At 51.9% G+C, this 24,416-nt stretch overlaps 2 long non-coding RNA genes and 5 other non-coding genes across 8 annotated transcripts in view; 4 read left to right on the forward strand and 3 right to left on the reverse strand.

Annotated features, from left to right (window-relative positions):
* The first annotated feature begins 2,935 nt into the window (after positions 1-2,935).
* Positions 2,936-24,416, forward strand: part of LOC127038607 (uncharacterized) — a 131,574-nt gene continuing 110,093 nt past the window's right edge. The window contains exons 1-2 of one of the 2 annotated variants that reach the window (XR_007770726.1): positions 2,936-3,291; positions 3,444-3,574. This is a non-coding gene — a long non-coding RNA (uncharacterized LOC127038607). The remainder of the gene's footprint in view (positions 3,292-3,443; positions 3,575-24,416) is intronic. The other variant, XR_007770727.1, reaches the window with a different exon arrangement.
* TRNAK-UUU (transfer RNA lysine (anticodon UUU)) lies at positions 6,111-6,183 on the reverse strand. Its single transcript has one exon. It is a non-coding gene; the product is annotated as a tRNA-Lys (tRNA).
* TRNAS-AGA (transfer RNA serine (anticodon AGA)) lies at positions 9,266-9,347 on the forward strand. Its single transcript has one exon. It is a non-coding gene; the product is annotated as a tRNA-Ser (tRNA).
* TRNAT-UGU (transfer RNA threonine (anticodon UGU)) lies at positions 15,419-15,492 on the reverse strand. The gene has a single exon. It is a non-coding gene; the product is annotated as a tRNA-Thr (tRNA).
* On the forward strand, positions 17,604-20,532 carry LOC127038611 (uncharacterized). The gene is made up of 3 exons (XR_007770733.1): positions 17,604-17,636; positions 18,615-18,905; positions 19,748-20,532. It is a non-coding gene; the product is annotated as an uncharacterized LOC127038611 (long non-coding RNA).
* Positions 18,700-18,772, reverse strand: TRNAF-GAA (transfer RNA phenylalanine (anticodon GAA)). Its single transcript has one exon. It is a non-coding gene; the product is annotated as a tRNA-Phe (tRNA).
* Positions 21,625-21,696, forward strand: TRNAQ-CUG (transfer RNA glutamine (anticodon CUG)). Its single transcript has one exon. It is a non-coding gene; the product is annotated as a tRNA-Gln (tRNA).

The raw sequence follows: 24,416 nt of genomic DNA on the forward strand, positions 1-24,416 counted from the left end.
CACAGGGCTACCAAACACCTCATCTTCGGCCAAAACCACACCCCACCCAGAGGGAGCAAAAAGCCTTTGTGAGCACAGCACACACAAGAGAGGAAAAGATTAACACCCACAGCCAGCCCAGCCAAAATAGGAGCTTCCTCACCTTCCTGGCCACAGGTCCATGGGGCTCATGGATGGAGAAGTTTGCTGGGCTATGGGGGTCCCTGAAGAACTAGCTCAGCATGTGAATGACTAGGATGTATGTGGAGGCCTGACTGTGGGCTGGGTTGTCCAGGAGGACCTAACGGAAGGGAATAGGGGGATTAGAGATAGAAGAGGGAGGGGTTACCAAGGTGCATTGTGGGAATGTGGGATTTAGAGAGCCCAGAGTGGATGGGTGTCGGCGGGTTGGACAACCCCACAGTGGTTGAAAAGGGGAACCTGGCAGGTTTGGGTGTAGCAGAGATTGAAGATGAACCTCACACCCTGGGGATGATCTGGGGGAGTGGGAGGATGGGAAAGTGGGGCCCAGCAATGAGAAATGGGTTGGAGGCAATTAGGGGTGGGGCGCTGAGAACAGGGATGGGGGGAGGAGGAGGAAGGGGGGGGTGGGACGCTGAGGACAGGGATGGGGCGGAGGAGGAGGAGGAAGGGGGGCAGGGTGCTGAGGATGGGAAGGAGGATGTGGGAGATGAGGCGAGAGGAGGAGGTCGGTGTCGGGGTGCTGAGGACGGAGGGGGAGGAGGAGGTCGGGGCGAAGGGAAAGGCCAGGCAGAGTGTACATGGTGGGGGAGGGGATGCTAGGGGCTGAGGGATCCCCACAGATGGGGGTGGGGCTGGCGAGAGGGTCACAACAGATGATGGGACACTGGGGGGGCAGGTTGTGGGGGCTTGAAGGGGCTGCTGGGGCCCTACAGAAGGAGAGGAGGGGGCGGTGCTGGCAGGAGAGTCACAGTGGACGGGGGGGACACTGGGGGGCAGGTTGGAGGAGGTTGAAGGCCCCGCGGCCCCAGGCTGCCGCTTGTGGGGCTGCTCCCAGGCAGCTCAGCCCCCCCCGTTGCCCCCCCAGGCCCAGCGGGGGGGGTGAAGCCCTTTCACTCCCTGCTGCCTCTGCCCTGTGCCCCCCCCCCGCCCCGCCCCGCCCGGCTCCCGCGGGCCCGGGGCTGCTCCCGGGGCAGGGGCTGGGCCTGGCGCCTGGAACTGGGTGTCTGAGCCCCCGGCCCCCCCGTGCGGAGCCGCCTCTCCCCGTCCCGCCTCAGCGCCCCTCGGCCCGGCCCCGCCCGCCGGCTGCCCCCGAGCCCGCGTCCCCCCCGCAGCGCCGGGGCGGGTCCCACTGGTGCCCCCCCCGGTTCCCCGTGGGGAGGGGGCGGGGGCAGCGGAGCCTCGGGGCGAGGGAACCAGGCCCGCACCCCACGCGCCGAGTCTCTGTCCCGCGCTCTCTCCGCCAATCAGGGAGCGGGGAGGGGAGCGGCGATCTGACGAGCTACGGCCCCTCCTCCAATAGAGGCCGCGTGTGAGAGGGAGAACTACGCTTCCCAGTGTGCACCGGGAGGGGTCGGGTTGCCTGAGCAACCGTTCATCACTTCTGCTCTGAGATGAGCCAGGAACTACAACTCCCAGCCTGCCCCGGGGCGCTTCCGTCCTCTCGAGCCCAGGAGAGGGCGGGTCCCTGGGTCAGCCTGACACCTCCGCCCCCCCCCCCACAACTCCGCCCCCCGCCCCGCGCCCCAGAGAGCCCCGCCCCCGTGCAGTGTATCAACCTGCTCCGCGTGGGAACGTGCCGCGCCGCTTCGCCCCTTTCACCCCCGCACAAAGCAGCTGATCGGGGCGGGGCGGGGGCGGGAGCGGGAGCGCTGGGAGTTGCAGTTCCTGGTTCGTCTCACGGCGGAAGGATGAACGGTTGCTCAGACAACGCGCCGGCGGGCGGGGCCGGGCCGAGGGGCGCTGAGGCGGGACGGGGAGAGGCGGCTCCGCACGGGGGGGCCGGGGGCTCAGACACCCAGTTCCAGGCGCCAGGCCCAGCCCCTGCCCCGGGAGCAGCCCCGGGCCCGTGGGAGCCGGGCGGGGGGGGCACAGGGCAGAGGCAGCGCGAGTGAAAGGGCTTCACCCCCCCCCCGCTGGGCCTGGGGGGCAACGGGGGGGGCTGAGCTGCCTGGGAGCAGCCCCACGTGCGGCAGCCTGGGGCCGCGGGGTCTTCAACCTCCCCCAGCCTGCCCCCCAGTGTCCCCCCGTCCACTGTGACTCTCCTGCCAGCACCGCCCCCTCCTCTCCTTCTGTAGGGCCCCAGCAGCCCATTCGAGCCCCCACAACCTGCCCCCCAGTGTCCCATCATCTGTTGTGACCCTCTCGCCAGCCCCACCCCCATCTGTGGGGATCCCTCAGCCCCCAGCATCCCCTCCCCCATCGTGTTCACTCTACCTGGCCTTTCCCTTCGCCCCGACCTCCTCCTCCCCCCTGTCCTCAGCACCCCGACACCTACCGCCTCTCGCCCCACCCCCCACATCCTCCTTCCCGTCCTCAGCACCCCGCCCCCCCCTTCCTCCTCCTCCCCCATCCCTGTTCTCAGCGCCCCACCCCTAATTGCCTCCAACCCATTTCTCATTGCTGGGCCCCACTTTCCCATCCTCCCACTCCCCCAGCCCTTCCCCAGGGTGTGAGGTTCCTCATCTTCAATCTCTGCTACACCCAAACCTGCCAGGTTCCCCTTTTCAACCACTGTGGGGTCGTCCAACCCGCCGACACCCATCCACTCTGGGCTCTCTAAATCCCACATTCCCACAATGCACCTTGGTAACACCACTCTCCTCTGTCCCTAATCCCCCTATTCCCTTCCCTCAGGTCCTTCTGGACACCCCAACCCACAGTCAGGCCTCCTCATACATCCCAGTCATTCACATGCTGAGCTAGTGACCCCCACAGCCCAGGAGACTTCTCCATCCATGAGCCCCATGGACCTGTGGCCAGGAAGCTCCCACTTTGGCTGGGCTGGGTGTGGGTGTTAATCTTTTCCTGTCTTGTGTGTGCTGTGCTCACAAAGGCTTTTTGCTCCCTCAGGGTGAGGTGTGGTTTTGGCCGAAGATGAGGTGTTTTGGTAGCCCTGTGGATGCTGTGTGGTGTCTGGAATGGGGTGTGTGTGTTCCCATCATGCCCCTTCCCCTCTGCCTGCAGAGCTGAGGACAGACAGGTCTGAGGAGCAGAGCAGGAGCTCTGGGAAGGAGAAAAGCAATATGAAGATGGAGTGTAAGATGAGACCAGGTAACTTCTGTGGAGGGAGACATGCTGGACAGGGCCTAGGATTGGGGAGACAAGCAGGTGTGAGCCCTGGGCTCAGATTTCTAATTGTAGCTGTGATGGCAGAATGGGAGGAGGGTTGAAGCTGAAGCCCTGGGGTGCAGGAGTAGCGAGAAGAGGAGCCTCACCACCATTTCTTTTTCTTTTCCTCTTGTGTTGTGTTTCATACCAAGGGAAAAGAAGTCATGGGGACGGAGTCCAGCCCTGAGGTGAGATGGAAAGTGATCAAGAGCAGTGACAGCGTGAATCCTGTTGATGCCAGGCAAGAGCTCCCCAACTGTGACAAGAGTAACCGTCCCTGTCGGTGAGATGTGTATCTGGTTTGGGAAGGGTTCTGGTCACAGCCGTACTGGCTCCAGGCAGGGACTTCCCGTTACCTGGGTGTGAGTTTCCGGACTAGCTGTGTCTTCAGGGGAGATGATGTTGCCATTTGCGAGAGCTGATCATCTCTCTGGCCAGGAGTGGTGTGTGCTCCCTAGCAGAAAGTTGGATCCATGAGGGTGACTCCCTGTTGTGAATTTCTTTCGTCCTCCTAGGTTTCTCTCTCTGTGTTGGCCAACTTTCACTCAAACTCTCTCTCTCTCCTTTCATGGACACCTGTCATGAAAATTCCCCAAACTGAAAATTTTCTGCTGAAAAACCAATACTAATCTGTTTGAGGACTTGATTTGAATGTATTATTGTTATTCTCTTCTGATTTATCTCATTTCAGTCTTTGTCCTCCAGATGTGTTTCCAGCTGTTGAGTTGTGGGGGAGAGAGGCCAATTCATAATGTCTCTACTTCCCTTTCATAGTTTCTTCCAACTTGCTAGAAAGTACCTTTGCTACGACATGAGTCAAGCACTGTCCATTGTCTCTGTGCTATCTCAGAGAAGTCTGCATTGTACATGGTTCCTGGAATAATCCTTGGGAGTGTGGATACCTTCAATGGACCTAAATGAGAAGCCCAGATGACTCTCCTCCCTCTGGGACAGGGGCAGGTCTGGGCTCTCACACCAATTGCTCATTGTGGCTGCCAGAATCTGTGGGCGGCTCATTTAGGTTACACTGAGTATGAAGTCCTGCTTTGTGCACCGTGTATGAGAATGAAAATCCTAAACTGCCCTTTGAAATAACGAATGCAGCAGGACATGTTATTGTCCCTGCCCCAAAGCAGATAGACCAATGGAGAAATGCCATTGAGTCCAGGGTATTACTCCACTGCCATTTTACCTTTTTTGCTTGCTAAACTCCCTCCCAACCTTGAGGGCTCCCAGAGCCCGATATTGAGCTTGAGCTGAGATGTCTACAGTGCAAATTTACCACCCCACGGCCAAAACCCTTAGGAGCCTGAGCTGGCACAGGACAGCTGTGGGTGTTTCATTGCAGTGTGGACATAGCCGAGCATTATGTCTACACTGCCATTAACACACCCAAGTCACTATTCTCAAACCCTGAGTCAGTTGATTCAGGCTTGCGGGGATTGTGCTGCAGGGTTATAAAATTACAGTGTAGACACTTGAGCTTCAGCGCAGCCTCAGAGACCCCACGAGGGGTGAGGGTTTCCAAGCCTGGGCTCCAGTCTGATCCCCAGGAGCCCAAATCAGATCATCCAGGTCAGTGGGATTTTATCACAGTATTGATGCCCTCTTAGGATATGTGTACATTGCAATGTAAGCCCAGGGTTAGCAGAAGTCATGTCAGCAGCCCCAACACATAAACATAAACCACGAGGAAAAGACCCACCCCCAAATAAGCTGGGCAGTGTCCTTATCCCTACGGTTTGTAAGTCCAGCAACCAAAAGTCCTTAAACATGAGCCCCCCCGGCACTCCACTCACAGGTGTTGTCCTTAGTCAGTGCAAGCCCAGAGGTGCCTCTGTAGAGTTCACCTGCCATCCTGAGTGGAAAAGAGGGAAAATAAGAAGGCACTGTACATCACCGTCTTGTCTAGGAACTCACTCATCCCTCCACTGCCACCCTGTCTTAAAGTTGATTTAACACCTAAATTTTAGTATTGGGACCCCAGCCCACTTGGTCCTGGAACCCTTGTCCCCTGCCTACCAAGTGCTATTGAATTGAGGGTGAGTCTCTCAATCGGGGTCTTCCAAGCACAGTTGTGCTGCCCTTGATTCACACAACAAGGATAACAACTCTCTCTTTCTCCTGTCCCAATAACAAGGAGACTGGGAATCCAACACGAGCCAAAAGTGATCATTTTGGCAAGCAATGCAACATATTTCCAACGCACTGTAAAATCCACATGCAGACTCATACACGAAACCTTGCAAGAAAATCTTCCTGAGGGAGTCTGAAGCACCTGCTGCTGGAGGGAAGGAAAGAGCCGTGGTTTGGGATTGAGGGGCACTGGGAATAGGAGAGGCCTGTGGGTTGGGATTGATGAGCAGTGTAAAAAGGAGGGGGCTGTGGGTTGGGATAGAGGAGAAGGGTGAAGAAGAGTAGGCTCTGGATGGGAGTGAGGAGCAGTGTGCATAGGAGGGGCAGTGGATTGGGACTGAAGGTCACTGGGAGTAGAGGGAACATGGGTTTAGGCTGAAGAGCATCATCATTTGGGGATCCAGCAGGATAGAGGAAGGCCGCAGGTGATTGTAATTCCTTAGAGATATTCTGTTTTGTTTTCTGTGTGTGCGTGTGCGTGTGCATGCAGGGGAGGAACATGCTGTGTGTCCAGAGGCCTTTATTCCTCCAGGCTGCAAGCACAGAGAGGATGTCAGGAAGTTGCCCCTTCAAACCCACACACACAAAGGCCCTTCTTAGGAAAGGCACAGTCTTGAAGAGAAAAAGTAACACCAAAGAGGACATCAGAAGAACAATTTTTAAAGATATAGTGAGTAGTTTATTACCTGACCAGAGACTTGAACGCTGGACCATCAGACTAAAAGTCTGACACTCTACCAGCTGAGTTAGCCAGGCTCACAACAAAAGAAGTACAAGTTATGCAGAGGAGAAACTAGTCAAGAAAAAGGGAAATGGATACAATATGGGAAACCTGCTGCTCTGTCTCTCTTCCCAGCCCTGGCCTGGCCTGGTATTAGTGCAGGTTAAAAAGACAGGGAAATATTGGCATCTACCAGCCTTTCATAGCTGTACAAGACTCAGGCACAGTACAGAGGTGCCCATCTGCAAGTGCTGAATGGTTGGATTGGCTAATGCAGCCTGTAGATGTGCAGGGCACACTGGGATATACAGCCAAGTGTCCATCACATCATTATTTCAGAGGGATAATGATAATGATGGGAAGCTTCACAATTGACTCAGTAGTTGCCTACAAAGGTGCATGTTTGGCAGTTACATTGGGAAATTCTGGCTTCTTCTCAGGCTCTGGTTGGCCACCCCGGTCTAGGTGTAGAAGTTACAACATTGAAACTGGGACCAATTTCCCCATCATTTCCCACCTTTACATCCAAACATGATGACTTTCTGAATGAACCTGCCTCGTTCAGCCAGAAGATCTTGGGGTGGGTGTAGGAGTCACTGGGTAAAATTCTCTGGACTCTGTTCTGAATCAGGTCAGAGCAGAGATACCTAGTGATCTAGTCTGGCTGTAAAATCTATATATCAACCCCAATTATGGTGTGAAATTAATCCTCAGGAATAGCTGTTCCCCACCCAGATCCAGCAAAGGGCTTTCCAAGGAAGGGGGCTTTTGAGGAAGGAAAGAAGAAAGATATCCTTCTCTTCCTGGAGGAACTGGGCTCTGCACTTTGGACAGAAAGGAGGGGAAGGAAATGGCCACATGATGGCAGCAGAACTTAAGAAATGAAACACAACTGAAACACAACAGGCTTCTGTGCACATTGATTCTGCACAGTGAACGAACCTGACTCCTGTATCATGAAAAGCCAAAAAGCCATTTCTTTGTGTGACAGGGAGAAAAGAGTTCCAATAATTACTGCCCATTTACTTTTGAATTATTTTACATTATAAAGAAAATTGTAACAAAATTAGTCTGAACTTGAGCTGCCTGTTATTAAAAGCCTGTTCCCCAATTCAGTTCCAACTGCCCTGCTAGAAACACCCCCAGGTCCCTGCTCACCCCAGGAAGAGGAAAAAGAGAAACCCCCACTGGGCACTGTCCTTGGCTCCAGGCTGCTGTTCCAGGGTGTGTGTGGGGACTGATTGTTTGCTGCTGAGGAGGGAGCCAGTAGAGGCCTCTGGTGCTCTGCTCCTAGCATCTGCCCAGCCCAGGCTGTCCTCTGCCTCAGCTGCTGCTCCCAGCCTGCTCTAGAGTCAAACAAGCAGGGCTCCCAGGGGAACAGAGGCTGGGACAGGGCAGCAGCTTGGGTTGGGCTGGGAAGATGCTGGGAGTTCTGGTTCCCTGAGAACTGGCCCGGCTCCCTTCTCAACAGCAAACAAACCAATTCCACATCCCCTCCCTAAAAAAATCAGCCTGAAGCCAAGGGCAGCAGGGGACGATTGCCTCTAGTTCCCACCGAGGCAGGAGAGAACCCAGGGCCTTTCTAGCAGAGCTTATGGAACTGACGTGGGGAAACCAGCCTTTAATAACAGGCAGCTCAAGTTGAAGCTAAGTGTTTTTAACGATTTCTACAACATTAAATAACCCTTCAATCGTAGTGTCAGCATCCATAAAATTGCTTCAGCCTTATAGGTTCCTAAGTGCACAACTAAACATCTCTTCAAAACCAAGGAAGTGGAGATCAGTCAATCTTCAGAGTCATCCCACATAAAAGAACCATGTTGTGGTACATACTGGCCCCATCATGTGGCCATCGCCTTTCCCTCCTCTCTGTTAAAAGTTTTAGTATTTTACACAGAAAGTTTCTTCCCTCAGGAGAGACCTGGGAACCAGGGCTGCCAGCCAGACAAACACCTTTAAGAGGAAGTGTAACCTGTCAAAAAATGATCTCCCTCCTTCAGTTCAGTGACACCCTGAAATGTTACTTATCAGGGCAGAGCAGGAGGATTGAAAGCAGCTACATCAAGCCCCTGTGTAGCTAGCAGGAATGAACATAAACACAAACACTCCCTTGTATCTGAAGAGATGTTTAGTTTTACCCTTGGTAAACTACAAGGCTAAAGGGAAAGGTTATGGTGGTGTCCGATATAAAGAGTGAAACATGAAACAATCATCACAGTTATGCCCATAGCAACTGTAAATATTTCTAAATTCTTCTTATTATCATCAGTGTATTATTTTCTCTGTCATCCAGACATTGACTAGACCTTGACCAAGAAATTTGGATCTTGACAAAATAATCAACTACCCCTCATTAAGGTAATGGACTTGACACCCACTTGGGTGTCCCCACACATGTTCAAGTACTAACAACAGTGGCACTTTACAGCCATAGCTTTTAATCAGGGCAATACATTGATACAAATTCCTGTTAAATCATTTCTCAGCCAGACTCCATCGCCCACATTCCTTAAGGCACTGGGCCACCATGTGGATGTTTCATTTCCCTCCTCAATTTCACACAGAGGCACAATTTCCTTTGCACAGATCCAATAACAGTAAAACCTCCCTGTGTCTCTGGTCTGAGCCAGGGCATTCGATTGCAGTGAACCCTTCTCTCCTGCAATGGCAATGGTCAGACAGAGGGGACGTGGCCACCTTCCGTGCTGACAGTGAGTTATTGGCTCAGCTCTTTCTTTCTGCTGCTGTTGTTAGTCCATGAAACATCAGGGATGGAATACAAGGCTGAGCTCACACACCAACCCCTGAAACATTTCAGTGCCCCAGAGAAATCCTGCCCCGGCTATTGGAATGATATGGTGGAGATTGGAATAGGAAAGGGACTGTCTGAATTGTCAGTGTGGGGAATGAACAACAATCTATAGCAAAGTTGTTAGCCACAAACACACTAATCACGCTCCAGCTGGAAGGAAAATGGGCAGGAACTCTTGCTGTTCACCATGGACACACTTACACTAATGCACAGCAGTGAGTGTGCTGGGGAAGCTGGTCTGAGCCATTTGAAGTGACAATTCTGTGAGAACAGAATTATCATATAGGGCAGCAGCTGTTCATCAAGTAGTTGTGGCCGAGTGGTTAAGGCGATGGACTAGAAATCCATTGGGGTTTCCCCATGCAGGTTCAAATCCTGCCAACTACGGAAACATTAGTGTGTTGTCATTGCTGCTGTCTTAGTGCCTGACCATTCATGAAGCCAGATCTGGTCTCCCTTTGAGGCTGGCTGTGCTTAAAATACTGCTGTAGCACTGAGGAGTAGACAGCTGCTACAGTGAGGAGAGGGGTTTTCCATCCCTGTAATAGCTGCATTGGCAAAACAATCTTTCCTTTCATTTAGCACTATCTAACCATGGCTTAGGTCAGCTTAATTATACTGGTTCTGGGGGGTTTCACACTCTGAAAGACGTACTTGTTACAGGGTTTGTCCCATCACCCTCCCATTCCCTGGTCCTTCTCACGTGACCAGAGAGCAGCAATGCATGAAGCTCAAAGGTGCAAACAATTCAATGTTTATTGGGGTAAACTTCCAGCAAGCAATGATTCCAGTTTCCTTCCTCAGCATCCCCCTTCCCAGCTCTGACACCACAGAGGCTTGCCTGTGTCCCTGTTCCCCTTCCCTGTTCCTATTCCCCCCCTTAGCAAAACATAATTCCAATTCCCCTACCCCAATTCCCATTCGCATTCCTCCCCTTACTTCCTGATTGACTGCAGACTATATAGTAAAACTTGAGTTCTGCTTAGCTCTATCTTAACCAATCATTTTACTGACCAATCCTAACATATTGTAACATGATTATCTAACAAATTATACCCCACCACCTTAATTGGTTTACACTAAACAAATTAATTATACAGCAGACAGAAACAGTTACAGAACCAGACAGAGATTATACAGACAAGTAATAGGAAAGTGGGGACTACAGTGACAGAACTACAAAGAAATGAGGATTTCACACCCCAGCTGTTGGTAAGTGAGTTGTTCCCAGACAGGATGCTATCATAGTAGAGGTTGTGGGTGCTGGTTGCTTGACTGTCTGGCGCACAGGGCAGGATTTTGAGGTTCATCATTACTCTCTTAGAATGCCAGCACCCATCTTTTGTTCACTTAAAAAGCGAACAGGGAGATTCCAACACCGCAGAACTCATGGAGCTCCAGGAAACATGTAAATTTAGGTCCGGGTGAGTGTATCTAAAAATCAGCTGTGCTGTAGAAGGTCTCTAGGAGTTGAAAGAGATGTGCCATCGTGACCTCCCTAAAGAGTTCATCAACTATTAATGAAAACTAGGGTTGATAAGTCACATTCTTTGTAGTATCAGGATGGTGGACTGGTCTAAAGTGCTAGTTATAAGTTTCTTTTTTTCCAATCCATTGGGTGTTCTGGTCTCTGCATGGAGACGTGGTTTCAAATCCCACTCCTGACATGATCATTTAATTCTATCTGCAGAAAATGGCCTCACTTCAATCTCCTTTGTAACAATAGAACCCCATTTGCTTAGCTTTTCTATTCCAGTTGTTGTGAGAGAAGTTCCAAACCAGGGGGAAACAGGGCCTGTTCTCTCGACCCATCAGTTTTTGTCTTCCTTCATTCCAAGCCATTTCCTCAGATACATCCATATTTCCCACACTTTTATGAAACTTTAGGGTCATCATTTAATTGCCACACAACTGTACTTATGAAGTAAAGTGAAACACAACATTTTTTGGATATTCCTGCAGAAGAGTTTTGTTTTCTGACCTGGAATTGAACAGGGGCTACCCGAGGGGGACAATGCTTCTCCCTTTTCTTGACTCATCCAAAAAACATAAGTGTGTGGTGCCCTTTGTTTCCTTGTTCTTCAAACACCTGTCAGGGACGGCCAAGGGAGACTTGGCCCTGACTCTCAGGGTCCCTCCCTGCCCTACCTTTCTATGTGATTCTGTTGTGTGGGTTTGTGCTGTGTCGTTGTTCCACGCTGAGCTGTTTTGCACAGTGTCACTTTGCACTCTGACGCATTGTTTCGTGTTGTATGGTTTTTGCACTGGCTTGTGTTGCACTGGTTTGAGCTGAGCTCTTTTGCAGTGTGTCATTTTGCCCCATGGGGCGTTCATTTGCATGGTGCTGAATTGTCAGGCTTTGCACTCCTACATGTTGTCACTTTGTGCTGTGGAATGTCAGTTCACGCTGAATTGTTAGATGTTAGATTGGGGGGATTCCACTTTTGTTGTTCTTTGTATTGTATTGCGATGGCATCGAATTATAGAGCTGTACGGTTGCAAGGGCCCTGGAGAGGTCATGAAATCCAACCCTCTCTGCTGAAGCAGAGCGAAGCAGAGACGATGCATTGGGGGCATGTGGGACCAAGTGCCCAGAGCAGCCGGCCCAGGCAGGGAGCAGAAGGAGGGAACCAGAGCCAGAGCAGGTTGTCTATGGGACCAAGTATATGCAGAGTATCCTTAACAGAGGTTTGTTCAACCTGTTCTTAAAAGCCTCCTAGGACGGAGACTCCACAGACACCCTTGGGAGCCTATTCCAGAGCTTAACTACCCTCAGAGTTAGAAAGCTGTTCCCAATATCTAACGTGAATCTCCCTGGCTGCAGATTAAGTCCATTACTTCTTAGACTCATAGACTCATAGACTCATAGGTCAGAAGGGACCAATCTGATCATCTAGTCTGACCTCCTGCACAAGGCAGGCCACAGAACCCCACCCATCCAATTTTATACAACCCCTATCCCAGGATTGAGTTTTTGAAATCCTCAAAAATGGTTTGAAGACCTCAAGCTGCAGAGACACCACCAGCAAGCGACCCGTGCCCCACGCTGCAGGGGAAGGCGAAAAACCTCCAGGGCACCTGCCAATCCGCCCTGGAGGAAAATTCCTTCCCGACCCCAAATATGGCGATCAGCTAAACCCTGAGCATGTGGGCAAGAGTCACCAGCCAGCACCCAAGAAGGAGTTCTCCGCAGCAACTCAGTACCCATCGCATGCAACATCTCCCCGCAGACCATTGAGCAGACCTGTCTGGTGGTAATTCAAGATCAATTGCCCAAATTAACGATCCTATCATAACATCCCCTCCATATATTTATCAAGCTTTGTCTTAAAGCCAGGAAAGTCTTTTGCCCCTACTACTTCCCTCGGAAGGCTATTCCAGAACTTCACTCCCCTAATGGTCAGAAACCTTCGTCTAATTTCAAGCCTAAACTTCCTAATATCCAGTTTATACCCATTCGTCCTCGTGGTTACATTAGTACTAAACTTAAATAATTCCTCTCCCTCCCTAACGTTAACCCCCTTGATATATTTATATAGGGCGATCATATCCCCCCTCAGCCTTCTTTTGGCCAGGCTAAACAAGCCAAGCTCTTTGAGTCTCCTTTCATAAGGCAGTTTTTCCATTCCTCGGATCATCCTCGTAGCCCGTCTCTGAACCTGTTCCAGTTTGAATTCATCCTTCTTGAACATGGGACACCAGAACTGCACACAGTATTCCAGATGGGGTCTCACCAACGCCGTATACAACGGTACTAACACCTCCTTATCCTTGCAGGAAATACCCCGCCTGATGCATCCCAAAATCGCATTTGCTTTTTTAACAGCCGTATCACATTGGCGACTCATAGTCATCCTGCTATCAACCAGTACCCCAAGGTCCTTCTCTTCTTCCGTCGCTTCCAACTGATGCGCCCCCAACGTATATCCAAAATTCTTATTATTAGTTCCTAAATGCATGACCTTGCACTTCTCACTATTGTATTTCATCCTATTTCTATTACTCCAGTTTACAAGGTGGTTCAGATCTTCTTGAATAGCATCCCTGTCCTTCTCCGTGTTAGCAATACCCCCCAGCTTCGTGTCATCCGCGAACTTTATTAGCACATTCCCGCTCTTTGTGCCAAGGTCAGTAATAAAAAGGTTAAATAAGATCGGTCCCAAAACCGATCCTTGAGGGACTCCACTGGTGACCTCCTTCCAGTCCGACAGTTCACCTTTCAATACGACCCTCTGGAGTCTCCCCTTTAACCTTTAGATGTTGTCCTACCATCAGTGGACATGGAGACCAAATGATAATTGTCCTATTTATAAAGACCAAACTTTTCCTTCTGCAATCATCCGTTAACTGGTTATTATCCCCTCTTCTTGCCTGGGGTACAATGGAAGAGGAGAAAATACTCTCTTCACATAGGATGCAAATGTCTGTTTGTTCTCTCTTCATGTTTTAGTGAAGCTCAGAGAGAAGAAGAAACATGACCTGCCAAAGAGCACAGAGAGTTTGTTTCCTTTTGATCTGTGACTATTAGCAGAAGAGTGACACCTAAGGTGGTGGGATTATGATGGTGGGATTAAGAGCATCATGCTCTACCAACAGAGCTAGCTAGATTTAAAGTCAGTCAACTGCCCAGTCGCCGTGTAGAAGGTGCCCTATAAGAACATAAGAACGGCCATACCGGGTCAGACCAAAGGTCCATCTAGCCCAGTATCTGTTTACCAACAGTGGTCAATGCCGGGTGCCCCAGAGGGAGTGAAGCTAATAGGCAGTGATCAAGTGATCTCTCTCCTGCCATCCATCTCCATCCTCTGATGAACAGAAGCTAGGAACACCATTTTTTACCCTTCCTGGCTAATAGCCATTTATGGACCTAGCTACCATGAATTTATCCAGTTCCCTTTTAAACATTGTTATAGTCCCAACCTTCACAACCTCCTCAGGTAAGGAGTTCCACAAGTTGACTGTGCACTGTGTGAAGAAGAACTTCCTTTTATTTGTTTTAAACCTGCTACCTATTAATTTTATTTGGTGGCCCCTAGGTCTTATATTATGGGATCAAGTAAATAACTTTTCCTTATTCACTTTCTCCACACCACTCATGATTTTATATACCTCTATCATATCCCCTCTTAGTCTTCTCTTTTCCAAGCTGAAAATTTCTAGTCTCTTTAATCTCTCCTCATATGGGACCCATTCCAAACCCGTAATCATTTTAGTTGCCCTTCTCTGAACCTTTTCTAATGCCAGTATATCTTCTTTGAAAAGAGGAGACCACATCTGTAAACAGTATTCAAGATATGGGTGTACCATGGATTTATATAAAGGCAGTAAGATATTCTCTATCTTATTCTCCTTTTTTTAATGATTCCTAACATCCTATTTGCTCTTTTGACTGCTGCTGCACTCTGCACGGTAGTCTTCAGAGAACTATCCATGATGACTCCAAGATCTCTTTCCTGATTATTTATAGCTAAATTAGCCTCCATCATATTGTATGTATAGTTGAGGGTATTTTTTCCAGTGTGCATTACTTGACATTTATCCACATTAAATTTCATTTGCCATTTTATTGCCCAATCACAGTTTTGTGATACGTCTCTGAAGTTCTTCACTGTCTGCTTTGGTCTTAACTATCTTGAGCAGATTAGTGTCATCTGCAAACTTTGCCACTTCCGTTTACCTCTTTCTCCAGATCATTTATGAATAAATTGAATAAGAGTGGTCCTAGGACTGACCATTGGGGAACACCACTAGTTACTCCTCTCCATTCTGAACACACCAATGGGCGAACCTGGAGAGAGAAGTGGCAGCCCTTCGATAGGTCAGCTGGTAGAGCAAATGACTAGAGCCGGCACTCAGGAAGTCATCCTGACGTCGCCCTTCTGACTCCAGCTTGAAGGAGAGCTTCTTTTTCTTCCCCTTGCTGACAAAGAGCAAGAGAAGAAAGAAAGGTCAGGTGCTTCCAATACTGGGCTCTGGGCCCCCTCAAAGCTGCAAGGGAGTTTAGCAAGCAAAAAAGGTAAAACTGCAATGAAGTATTACCCTGGACTCAATGGCATTTCTCCATTGGTCTGTCTGCTTTGGGGCAGGGACAATAACACGTCCTGCTGCATTCGTTATTTCAAAGGGCGGTTTAGGATTTTCATTCTCATACACGGTGCACAAAGCAGGACTTCATACTCAGTGTAACCTAAATGAGCCGCCCACAGATTCTGGCAGCCACAATGAGCAATTGGTGTGAGAGCCCAGACCTGCCCCTGTCCCAGAGGGAGGAGGGTCATCTGTGAGAGGCTGGACCACTGACCTATCAACTCTTAACTCCCAAACTTTCAGTAATTCTGTTATCAGTGCCTGTGAGTATAATTTAAACTGCCATACTGGGCTGGACCAAAGGCTCATCAAGCTCTGGGTTTTGTCCATTGACAGTAGCCACCACCAGGTGCCCCAAAAGTTAATCAACAAGGCACCACTGGGAGTTGAACCCAGGATCTCCTGTTTACAAAACAGGGGCTTTAACCAGCTAAGCCATGGTACCTTCCTGTAGCTAAAACACAGTGTCTGCCCACACCTGACTCCCTGCCATCCTCACTGGGGCCTGAAAAGCTTTGCTTGTGTTTGGATTCTGCAAAGCAGAGAAGCAGGTGAACTTTTCCTTGCAAGCTGTGTGTGTGTGAATCTTTGGCCAGGTCTGCACTACAAAGTTATTTCAGCATCATTATATTGCTCAGGTGTGTGAAAAACACACAACGCTCCCTCGGTCAGCAGCTTTTGGCAGGTGCACACACTGCAATACCACATCTGGTGACAAAACTGCCCTGTTTAGGTGACAAAATAAAACCACCTAGACGAGAGGCCTAGAGCTTTGTGCAGCAAACTTAAAGTGGCAAATTTTCAGTGTAAATGCTGCTGGTCATTTTATCACCATAACTGGCCTCCACCAGTATCCCATAATGCCCGCCATGAACTCACCTGCCCTGCGTTCCTGCTACAGAGGCTGGGCCCCTCCCCTTTCATAGTTCCAGAAAGTTCTGAGAGCTGAGCCGCTATCTGCCCTGGGATTAGGTTGATATACTGCATTGCCAGCCTAAGTAACGTAATTACACCAACCTAATTTTGTAGTGTAGACTTGTCCAAAGAATCACACACACCCCTTGGGAGCAAAACTTCACCTGCTCCTCTGCTTTACGGAAGCCAAACACGAGCAACGTTTGTCAGGGCCCAGTGGGTATTGGCAGACAGTCAGGTGTGGGCAGACATGACACTTTAAGTAACAGCAGGTACCATAGCTTAGGTGGCTAAAGTACCTGTTTTGTAAAGAGGAGATCCTGGATTCAACTCCCAGTGGTGGCTTTTGGGGCACCTGGCATTGGCTACTGTCAGAAGACAAGATTCAGAACTAGATGAACCTATGGTTTAAATTACACGCACAGGCACTGATAATAGAGTTACTGAAAGTTTGGGTGTTAAGAGCTGATAGGTCAGTGATTCACTCCCCTCAATGCAGTTTTACTATTTCCACTTGCTAAATTCCCTCCCAACCTCTATAAAATTACAGTGCAGACATATGGGCTCGAGCCCAACCTCTTAGGCCCCACGAGGGGTGAGAGTTTTTTAACCCAGGCTTCAGTGTGAACACAAATATCTGCACCACAGTTTTTAGCCCCTCAGCTTTACGTCCATGAGCCCAAGTCAGATGAGCCAGGCCAGCCCTGCTGCCATCTTTATCCCAGGAGAGATGGACTCTAAGGGTACGTCTCCATCGCAATGGAAGCCCAGGTGTGGCACGCTGTGCTCAAAGCAGCACCCTGGAAGCCCCATATTCACCACTCTCATATAATGATCATATGGTTTGTACAAGTCTGCCTTGTGAGGATAGACACTACTTGATTCACATCCTAGCAAAGGAGCTTCCTAACAAGCTGGAAGAAACTATGAAAGAAGGGTAGAGACACCATGACTTGGCCTCTCTCCCCCATAACTGAACAGCTGGAAACACACCTGGAGGACAGAGACTGAGCTGAACTGATTCAGAAATCAGAAGAGAATACTAAGAATACATTCAAACCAAATTCCCCAACCAGACTAGTATTGGTTTCTCAGCAGGATTCCTGGGCCCAGCCTTGTTGGGGTTACGAGGACTCTGCCACATGAGAGTAGAAAGAGCGTCCTTGGGGTCAGGCAGGCCTCTGGTAAGGGGGTGGGGACTCAGATCCTCTCTCTGGCCAATTGCACCAGGGTCATGTATAAACCAGGGAAGTTCCCCACAATAGCTGGACCTGAACCCCCTGTACACTTGCCCTCTGTACTCATTGCTTCTCTGTCTCTCTTCCCCTCAGCTCTGCTGCTCTCCCTCTGAGCTTTCTCAGCACCTGGCCCCACAGCACCACCTGCCAGCCAGAGACTGCATGTTCCAGGCCTGTTCCTGTGGATGTGACCTCTCTCCTGATTCCTGAGGAAAGGAACCTTTCCAGGAAATGGCCATGGATTCTGGGAATCTGCATGTGGCTGGTGGACAGCACCAGGAATCATTTGGCTCCTGGCACACAAGGCAACTTAAAAGCTGAGCACCCAGACAAGGGCTTGAACCCTGGATCTTCAAATTAAGAGCCTGATGCTTTACCAACTGAACTACCTGGACTTGTTGAAACCATCTTCACCATTCACCACAAGAGCGAGTAGGTAGGCAAAAGAGAGGCAAAAAAAGTCCCAGGAACCCCTCATGTGGCCTAATGGATAAGGTATCTGAGTGTGGATCAAAAGATTGAGGGTGTGAGTCCCTTGGTGGTTGTGTTTCTGCAGTTTTACCTTTGTGCTGAAAGTTCTACTTCCTTCAGGGCTGGAACCTCTTCTTGGCTTCTCAGGCCAATGCTCTGGCTTCAGCTAGAGCCCTGGGAAGGAGTTGGGGGGTGGGTGTCACAAAGGCTGGGACATGAGACCCAAGTGCTTCCAGTCTAGCCTTTGTCATTCCTGACTTGCCAAAGAAAGTGAGTGACTGCCCGGGCTGGCGTGTGCGCCTGTCCCTGTGCTGGACAGTATTTGCTACACAGCGTCTTCGGAGCTTGGGTGTTTCTCTGCTTCTCGTCAGCTTCGGAAAAGCCTCTTGGGGTAAAATCTCCTGCCCCACTGCAAAAGTGAGCACCTTGAGTGGGACCAGTCAGAGGCCCCACCATGGGGGCTGGCCCTGCTTTCCTAGCACCTTATGATGTTATCCACAGAGCATCAGCAGCTGCCCTGCATGCTGGTGACCTTCAATGGGTGTTTGGCATTGCAGGGAGCAGACTGGCTGAGTGTTTTTGTGCCTGTCTGAAGGCCACACATAGGCATGGTCCTGCCCTCCTCTAGCCCTGACCTCAGTTGCTCTGTGGCTTTTAAGCCTTCCCTTGGAGCTGTCAGCCCCAGCTGCTTCTGCTCTAGATGCCCAGAGTGGGAGAGGTGTGCTGGGTCACTTTTACAGATACCCCTTCCCTGGTACTGCCATTGCTCAGCTGTACAGAGGAGCTTCCATCCCCAATCCCTGCCTAGCAGCCCTCTGGCACCATTCCTGAGACCTACCCTGCCTCACTTTCTTCCTACCATGTTGGGAAAGACAGCTCTCATTATTAAAGGTCAGGTGGGCCAATTAGGGGCAGAAGCCTGTTCTCTGTTTTCCTACTGCAGAGCCCAAACTCAGGAACTCACCTTGGGTGCAGGGACTGCTGTGCTCCCAGAAAACATCCCCTGTACGAAGAGTGATAACAAGGCCTGCCAAAGCCAGGGATTGAACCAGGTACCTTTAGAGCTTCGGTCTAACACTCTCCCAACTGAGCTACTCTGGCAGTTATATGAGAGCATTTTGGCCTGTTGCTTCTCTGTCTGGGATGTTTTTGTCAGCAGTTGCACACAAAAAGGACAGGAAAACAAATGGCTGCTCCACACCCCCACCGGAGGAACCCGGCACCATTAGCTGTGGTGAGTAAGAAGTGTCTGTTGGCTGACAGGGCCTGTCCCTCAGGAGCTGGAACAGCAGCTGCTGCCTCCCCCTCGGCTCCAGGCTGTGGGAAATGCTCATTGCCTGGCTCCATGGGCGGATGCTTCTCCGTACTCTGGAGAGCATCTGTATTGGTCTGTCAACCCCCCGTCTTCACTGAGCCAGTCTGGTAAGGTCCCAAGTGCCCCCTCCGGCCTGGCAGCTGAGAGTCTGTGCAGACATCAGCCCCCTGCCAGCCCCACAGCCAGCAGAAGCGCCAGCCCCACCCCCCAGCACCACAGGGGCACTCAATGAACTTCCTGTGGGGAAATGGCTCCTTGGCGTCCTGCTGCTAGAGTGAGAGCCAGGAGAGAGCAGTGTCTGGCTCACCTTGGGGGAGAGAAGAGACCTGATGAGTGCGGATCTCCCTCAGCCTCCCCCGCAATGCTGGTCAGTTTTATTGTCACTGTGATAGTCAGTGCTTCCCTTCAGGGCCGGCCCTAGGGAGGTCTGGGGTCTGGGACAAATCCCCCCCTTTCCTCCTCAGGCCCTGCCCCCACTCCACCCCTTCCCCCAAGTCCTCACCCCGTCCCGTTCCATTTCTTCCCTTCCTGCACCTTCCTGCCCCATTCCTCTCCCACCCCCACCTCTTCCCGTCCCTGCTCCTTCCCGTCCCCACCCAGTGCCTCTTGCACCCCACTGAACGGCTGATCACTGGCAAGTGGGAGGTGCTGAAGGGGAAGAGGAGGAGCTTGTCAGCAAGGCCTGTAGTGTGTATGGGGGAGGGGGGGAGCTGGCTGCCAGTAGGTGCTGAGCACCTATTTTTTCTCTGTTGGTTCTGCAGCCCCATAGCTCCCATGGAGTCGCTGACTTGGCTTCTTTCGCACTCTAGAGACAGGAGCAGAACCAGGGCTATGGCTGATCTATGGGGCATCAGGTGACTGCCAGAGGCTTCAGGTGCTGAGAGTTTGCCTGACCCCTCAGGGACACAGTGTGAGGTGGTGCCCCAGGGATCTCTATGAAAGGAGCAGAACGGGATTTACTTGGGGTGGGGAGAGAATTGAGAGTGTCTCAGGGGGTTGTATAGAGATGTTGCCCGGGTGAGAGACTGGCTAAAACACAGGCCTCACTGTGAGTAGGATTCAAACTTGCTCAGGGAAACCCTTTTGGATTTCAACTCCCACATCTTAACCACTTGGCCATCACAGCTGTGAATACAAAAATGCCCCAATGCCAGAGAAACTGGTAAAAAATCACAATGACCAGGTGTGAAGCCATCTGAACCACAGAATTCCCACCACAAACCTGGCTCCCAAAGCACAGGGGGGATTTGGGGTTTGTTCTCTTTGCTTAGCCATGTGCAGTAGCACAGAGAGCACGTTTAAAAGTCTCTCCTCCCACAGAGCGGGAATGGGAAATGATTCTCAACTTGAAGCCTGATGTAGGGTGACCAGACGGCCCGATTTTATCGGGACTGTCCTGATATTTGCTTATTTGTCCCGCGTCCCAAGCGATGTGTGGTCGGGACCCTGGACAAACAAATAACTTTGTCCTCTGTTCCAGCACACAGGCATAGTCTGGAGGGATACTTGTCCCCTCCAACTCCACCCTCTCATTCCCCCATTGGATCCCTCCCCAAATCCTGGCCCTGGTCCTGCCCCTGACCCCAGGCCCACTCCCTCACTGCCCCATTGGATCCCTCCCCAAATCCTTGCCCTGGCCCTGCCTCTTTCCCAAGCACACAGCATTCTTCCTCCCTCCTAGGTTTGCACACAGGCCATGGCCATGGCTGGGAGCGCAGTGCAGAAGCTGCTCCAGCCCTGCAGCCTGCGGGGCAGCGCAATGGGGCTGGGGGCAGCGCGGAGCAGGCAGGGCCCAGGTGGGTGGGAGGCAGAGACATACATGGGGTGGTCACGCTCCTGCTGGGAGCAGCCTGGTTCACCCCTTGTCCGGGAGCTGCAGGAAGGGCCCGGATCATGGCTTGGCTGCAGAGTTCGGAGCCCAGGCTGGGCCCAGGAGTGAGGGGATGGGGGAGCTGGGGGTGTAGCGGGGGTTGGAGCCGAGAGTTGGTTGGAGATGGGGCTGTGCCACTGCCGCTTGGTGGCGGGGGGGCCCTCCAGGTTTTTTTTTTTTTGCTCCGCCCCCCGCGTCCCGATATTTCATCTTTGACATCTGGTCACCCTAGCCTGATATGAAGGAGGATGTCTGGACCAAGGGGACAGGGACTGGCCTTTGCTAGAGAAACCGCTGTCAAGTTTTAGCCAATTAGGACAAGTCAGCAAATAAGAACAACCTCAGGTATCAGTAACTGCTACAGGTTGCAAATTCCTACATGTAGCAGTTTCTGGCACTACACCTGCACAGCTCTGCTCCCCGGCTCTTCTCGGGCTCCTGCTCTCCCCTTAGCTCTGCCCCACTCTCACCCAGGCAGTTCCAGCTCACATGGAGGATGGGACCCCCTGGCCTGGTGACTCCCTCATTACACTGCCTGGCCTATCAGTGCAGCTAACTTGGAGCTTTGGCCTCTCCCTATTGTCCCTGGGGACTGTCAGTCTCAGGGTCCTGATTTCCCATTGATCCTTCCCCCTTCTATTGGTGCTGGGAACTAGCCAACCAAACCCCCCCCCCACACACACACTAAGTTTTAGTAAAGGGCCAAGAGCCCCCTTACACAAGCAGCCCCATGAGGGTCACCGATGTGCAGAGAAGGCAGCACAAGCTGCTCCCATGGTGTAATGGGCAGCACTCAGGACTCTGAATCCTGTAATCTGAGTTCAAATCTCAGTGGGACCTTGTGTTGGCTTGTGGTCATAGGCGGCAGGTTATATACATTTGCGGTGCTCGGGCTCCAGGAATATTCAGGGCTGGGGGCCCTGCTCCAGCAATATTTGGAGCTGGGTCTCTTCCCCTGGCCCTGCCACCCCTCCCCCTGCATGTCTGGCGCTGCGTCCCTGCCTGACAAAAAGCAGCGTGCGACTGTCTCCTGCCTGCTCCTGCTGCTGGAGTAGAGGGATTCTGGGCAGAACTGCTGTCTGCTTCCCCTGGGGTCCTAGTGCCCACCCTCCACTAATGGCAAGGCAGGCTGCCCTGAGCCTCTCCAACGCCTTGAGTCCCAACTCTGATCCTGAGCCACCTCCTGCATCATGAATCCCTCATCCTCAGCCCTGCACTCCCTCCTATCCCCAAACTCCCTCCCAGCGGCTGCACCCCTCCTGCTTCCCACACACTCCTTCCCACCCCCAAACTCCCTCCCAGAGCCTGCCCTTCTCATCCCTTCCTACAACCCCACCCCCTGCCCCAGCATGGAGCCTGCACCTAGCACCCAAACTCCATCCCACAGCCTGCACCCTAATCCCCAGCCCAGGATCTGCACCCCAGACCTCCCCCGCAAGCCCCCTCCCAGAGCCTTAGGCAGGTGGGGGTATAGTTTGGGGGGCGGAGTTGCGGGGCGGGTTCTGGGCACCACCAAAATTTATACAAACTTGCCACCCATGCTTGTGGTAAAGCCCCAGAGCTCAACTCCCCTGTCTCCAGCTGTGTAAGAGTGAATCTTTCCCCTCCTGCTGGGTGACTCACACCTCCTAGAGCCAGGTCTTTGGCTGGGATGGCCACAATGGGTTAGGGCTCTAGAACTTGCTACTCTGATAGTTGGGATTCTTGCTGCTGCACCTGATGTTCGCAAACTTGGCCCTTGTGCTTCCTACCACACGTTTCCTCTGACTCACATGGCACTTGAAGAAAGGAGTGACAGGATAGTGATTAATAGTCAGGTCTTGGCAGGAGGGAGGAAGAGTCTCAGGCTGGAGCCCCACACACCTTCCCTCCTCCGGACACCTAGAGCAGAGGCAGCCTAGCTCTGTCCGCTGGATACCTCGGCAGAGTAGGTTAGTTCATGTAAATACAGTCTTTTCCCAAAGCCTTCTCCCAACCCTGGTCATCAGTAGCTGCCAGGGGAGAGCTCATTCACACCTCGCTTACAAATCATCATTTGAAATTCTAAGGTTGGCCAACACTGCCGAAGCCAATGCACCGACATTGTCAGCAAACACAACAGCTGGGTGAGGAAACCTGGCTTTGTACAGACTTTCCAAACCTATTTTACTTTCTCAGGTACAAGTAGTTTTCATACGTTGTATCTGCTTTTAAAGTGTGTTAACGTTTCAATTACCATTCAAATTTGCAACCAATGACAACATTGGCAGCGCTGCATGTAACTACCTGACCACTGAGGGAGGGGGTGTTGGGGAAATTCGGGGAAGGGGGTGCACAGTCCCCTGACTGGGGGGCCTATAGGGAATACCCAGTTTCACTGAATTGAGTCTCCTACTGCAGAACCTCAGTAGGTCACATCAGAGAGGAGCTGCAGTGTCTAGGCAGTGGGATGCCTGTGCCTTTAAGAGCCCAGCCCTGGGAAGCCCATGCTGAGAGGTGCTGCCTGTGAGAGGGGAAATAAAAAAGCCCTCTGCTCCCCCCACCCATGTTTGCAAACACGAATCTCAGCCCACCGGGATAACTGTTACCCCTCAGCCCCTGCCTGTGCCAGGATTAAACCCTCTGGCAGCGCCTCCCCCTGGGCTTAACTCTGGCTCCTCCCCCGCTCCCTGACTTTGCCCTTCAGTCCCTCTCCTAACTCTGCCTCCAGCTGCTTGAACCCCGACCAGTCAATTTCCACCCCCTGCTCAGACCCTGACCACCCCCTCCTCTGATTTGCCCCCCTTTGTCCCTTTTTAATCCCTGTAAAAAGTAGGGGGTGCTGGGTCCCATTCTCTGGAGGGAGGGCTGGGCGCCTGGCCCCTGCCTGCCCAGTGCTCAAAGTGCCCCATGATCTTGTGGCTGTTTGCCAAGTGCTGCAGGATCACCCGAAGGGGAAGAGAGACGTGGTTAGGAGGTGATGCAGCCAAGGGTGCCTCACCCAATACTGAGATGCAGCCACCTCTGGGGTGAGTTACACAAGTCAGCAAATGAATTTGGAACAAGAAACGCACTGAAAGGACCGAGGCAGCTGCAGGAGGTGGAGAAAACCAGAAAAAGCAGTATCCCCGGATCCCAGCCCTGCCTCTCCCCTAATCTACCGCGTAACCTCCACTCCCCTCCCACATGTGAGGGGAGAACCCAGGAGTCCTAGTCCCCAGCCTTGCCCACTCTCATATTTTGATATGGCTCCATCCAACAGCTGCCCCCACAATTGCCGGGCGGTGTCATGGGGCACACTGGGGCCTGCCTGTTTGCACAGGACAGGCAATGCCAGTGCCCCAGGGTGGGGAGAGACGATGCTAAGGGAGAAGCAGGCAGCAGACAACTCCCATGACAGAGAAAGAAATGCTAGGGGATGCTGTGCTGGAAGGAGTGAAGGGGGTTGGCAGGGAATGGGAGGATCTTCCCTCAAAGCAGGTGCATCTGTCTCCCTCCCAGTTCCTCCCCAGCCCTACCCCAGCCCAGACTAATCCCAGCCCAGCTACCAGGGTTAAATTTGGCTTGAATTCCCAAGATGCTGGGGGAGGGGCGTGGGTCTG

This window comes from Gopherus flavomarginatus, chromosome 21, assembly GCF_025201925.1.
Source record: "Gopherus flavomarginatus isolate rGopFla2 chromosome 21, rGopFla2.mat.asm, whole genome shotgun sequence".
NCBI lineage: Eukaryota > Metazoa > Chordata > Testudines > Testudinidae > Gopherus > Gopherus flavomarginatus.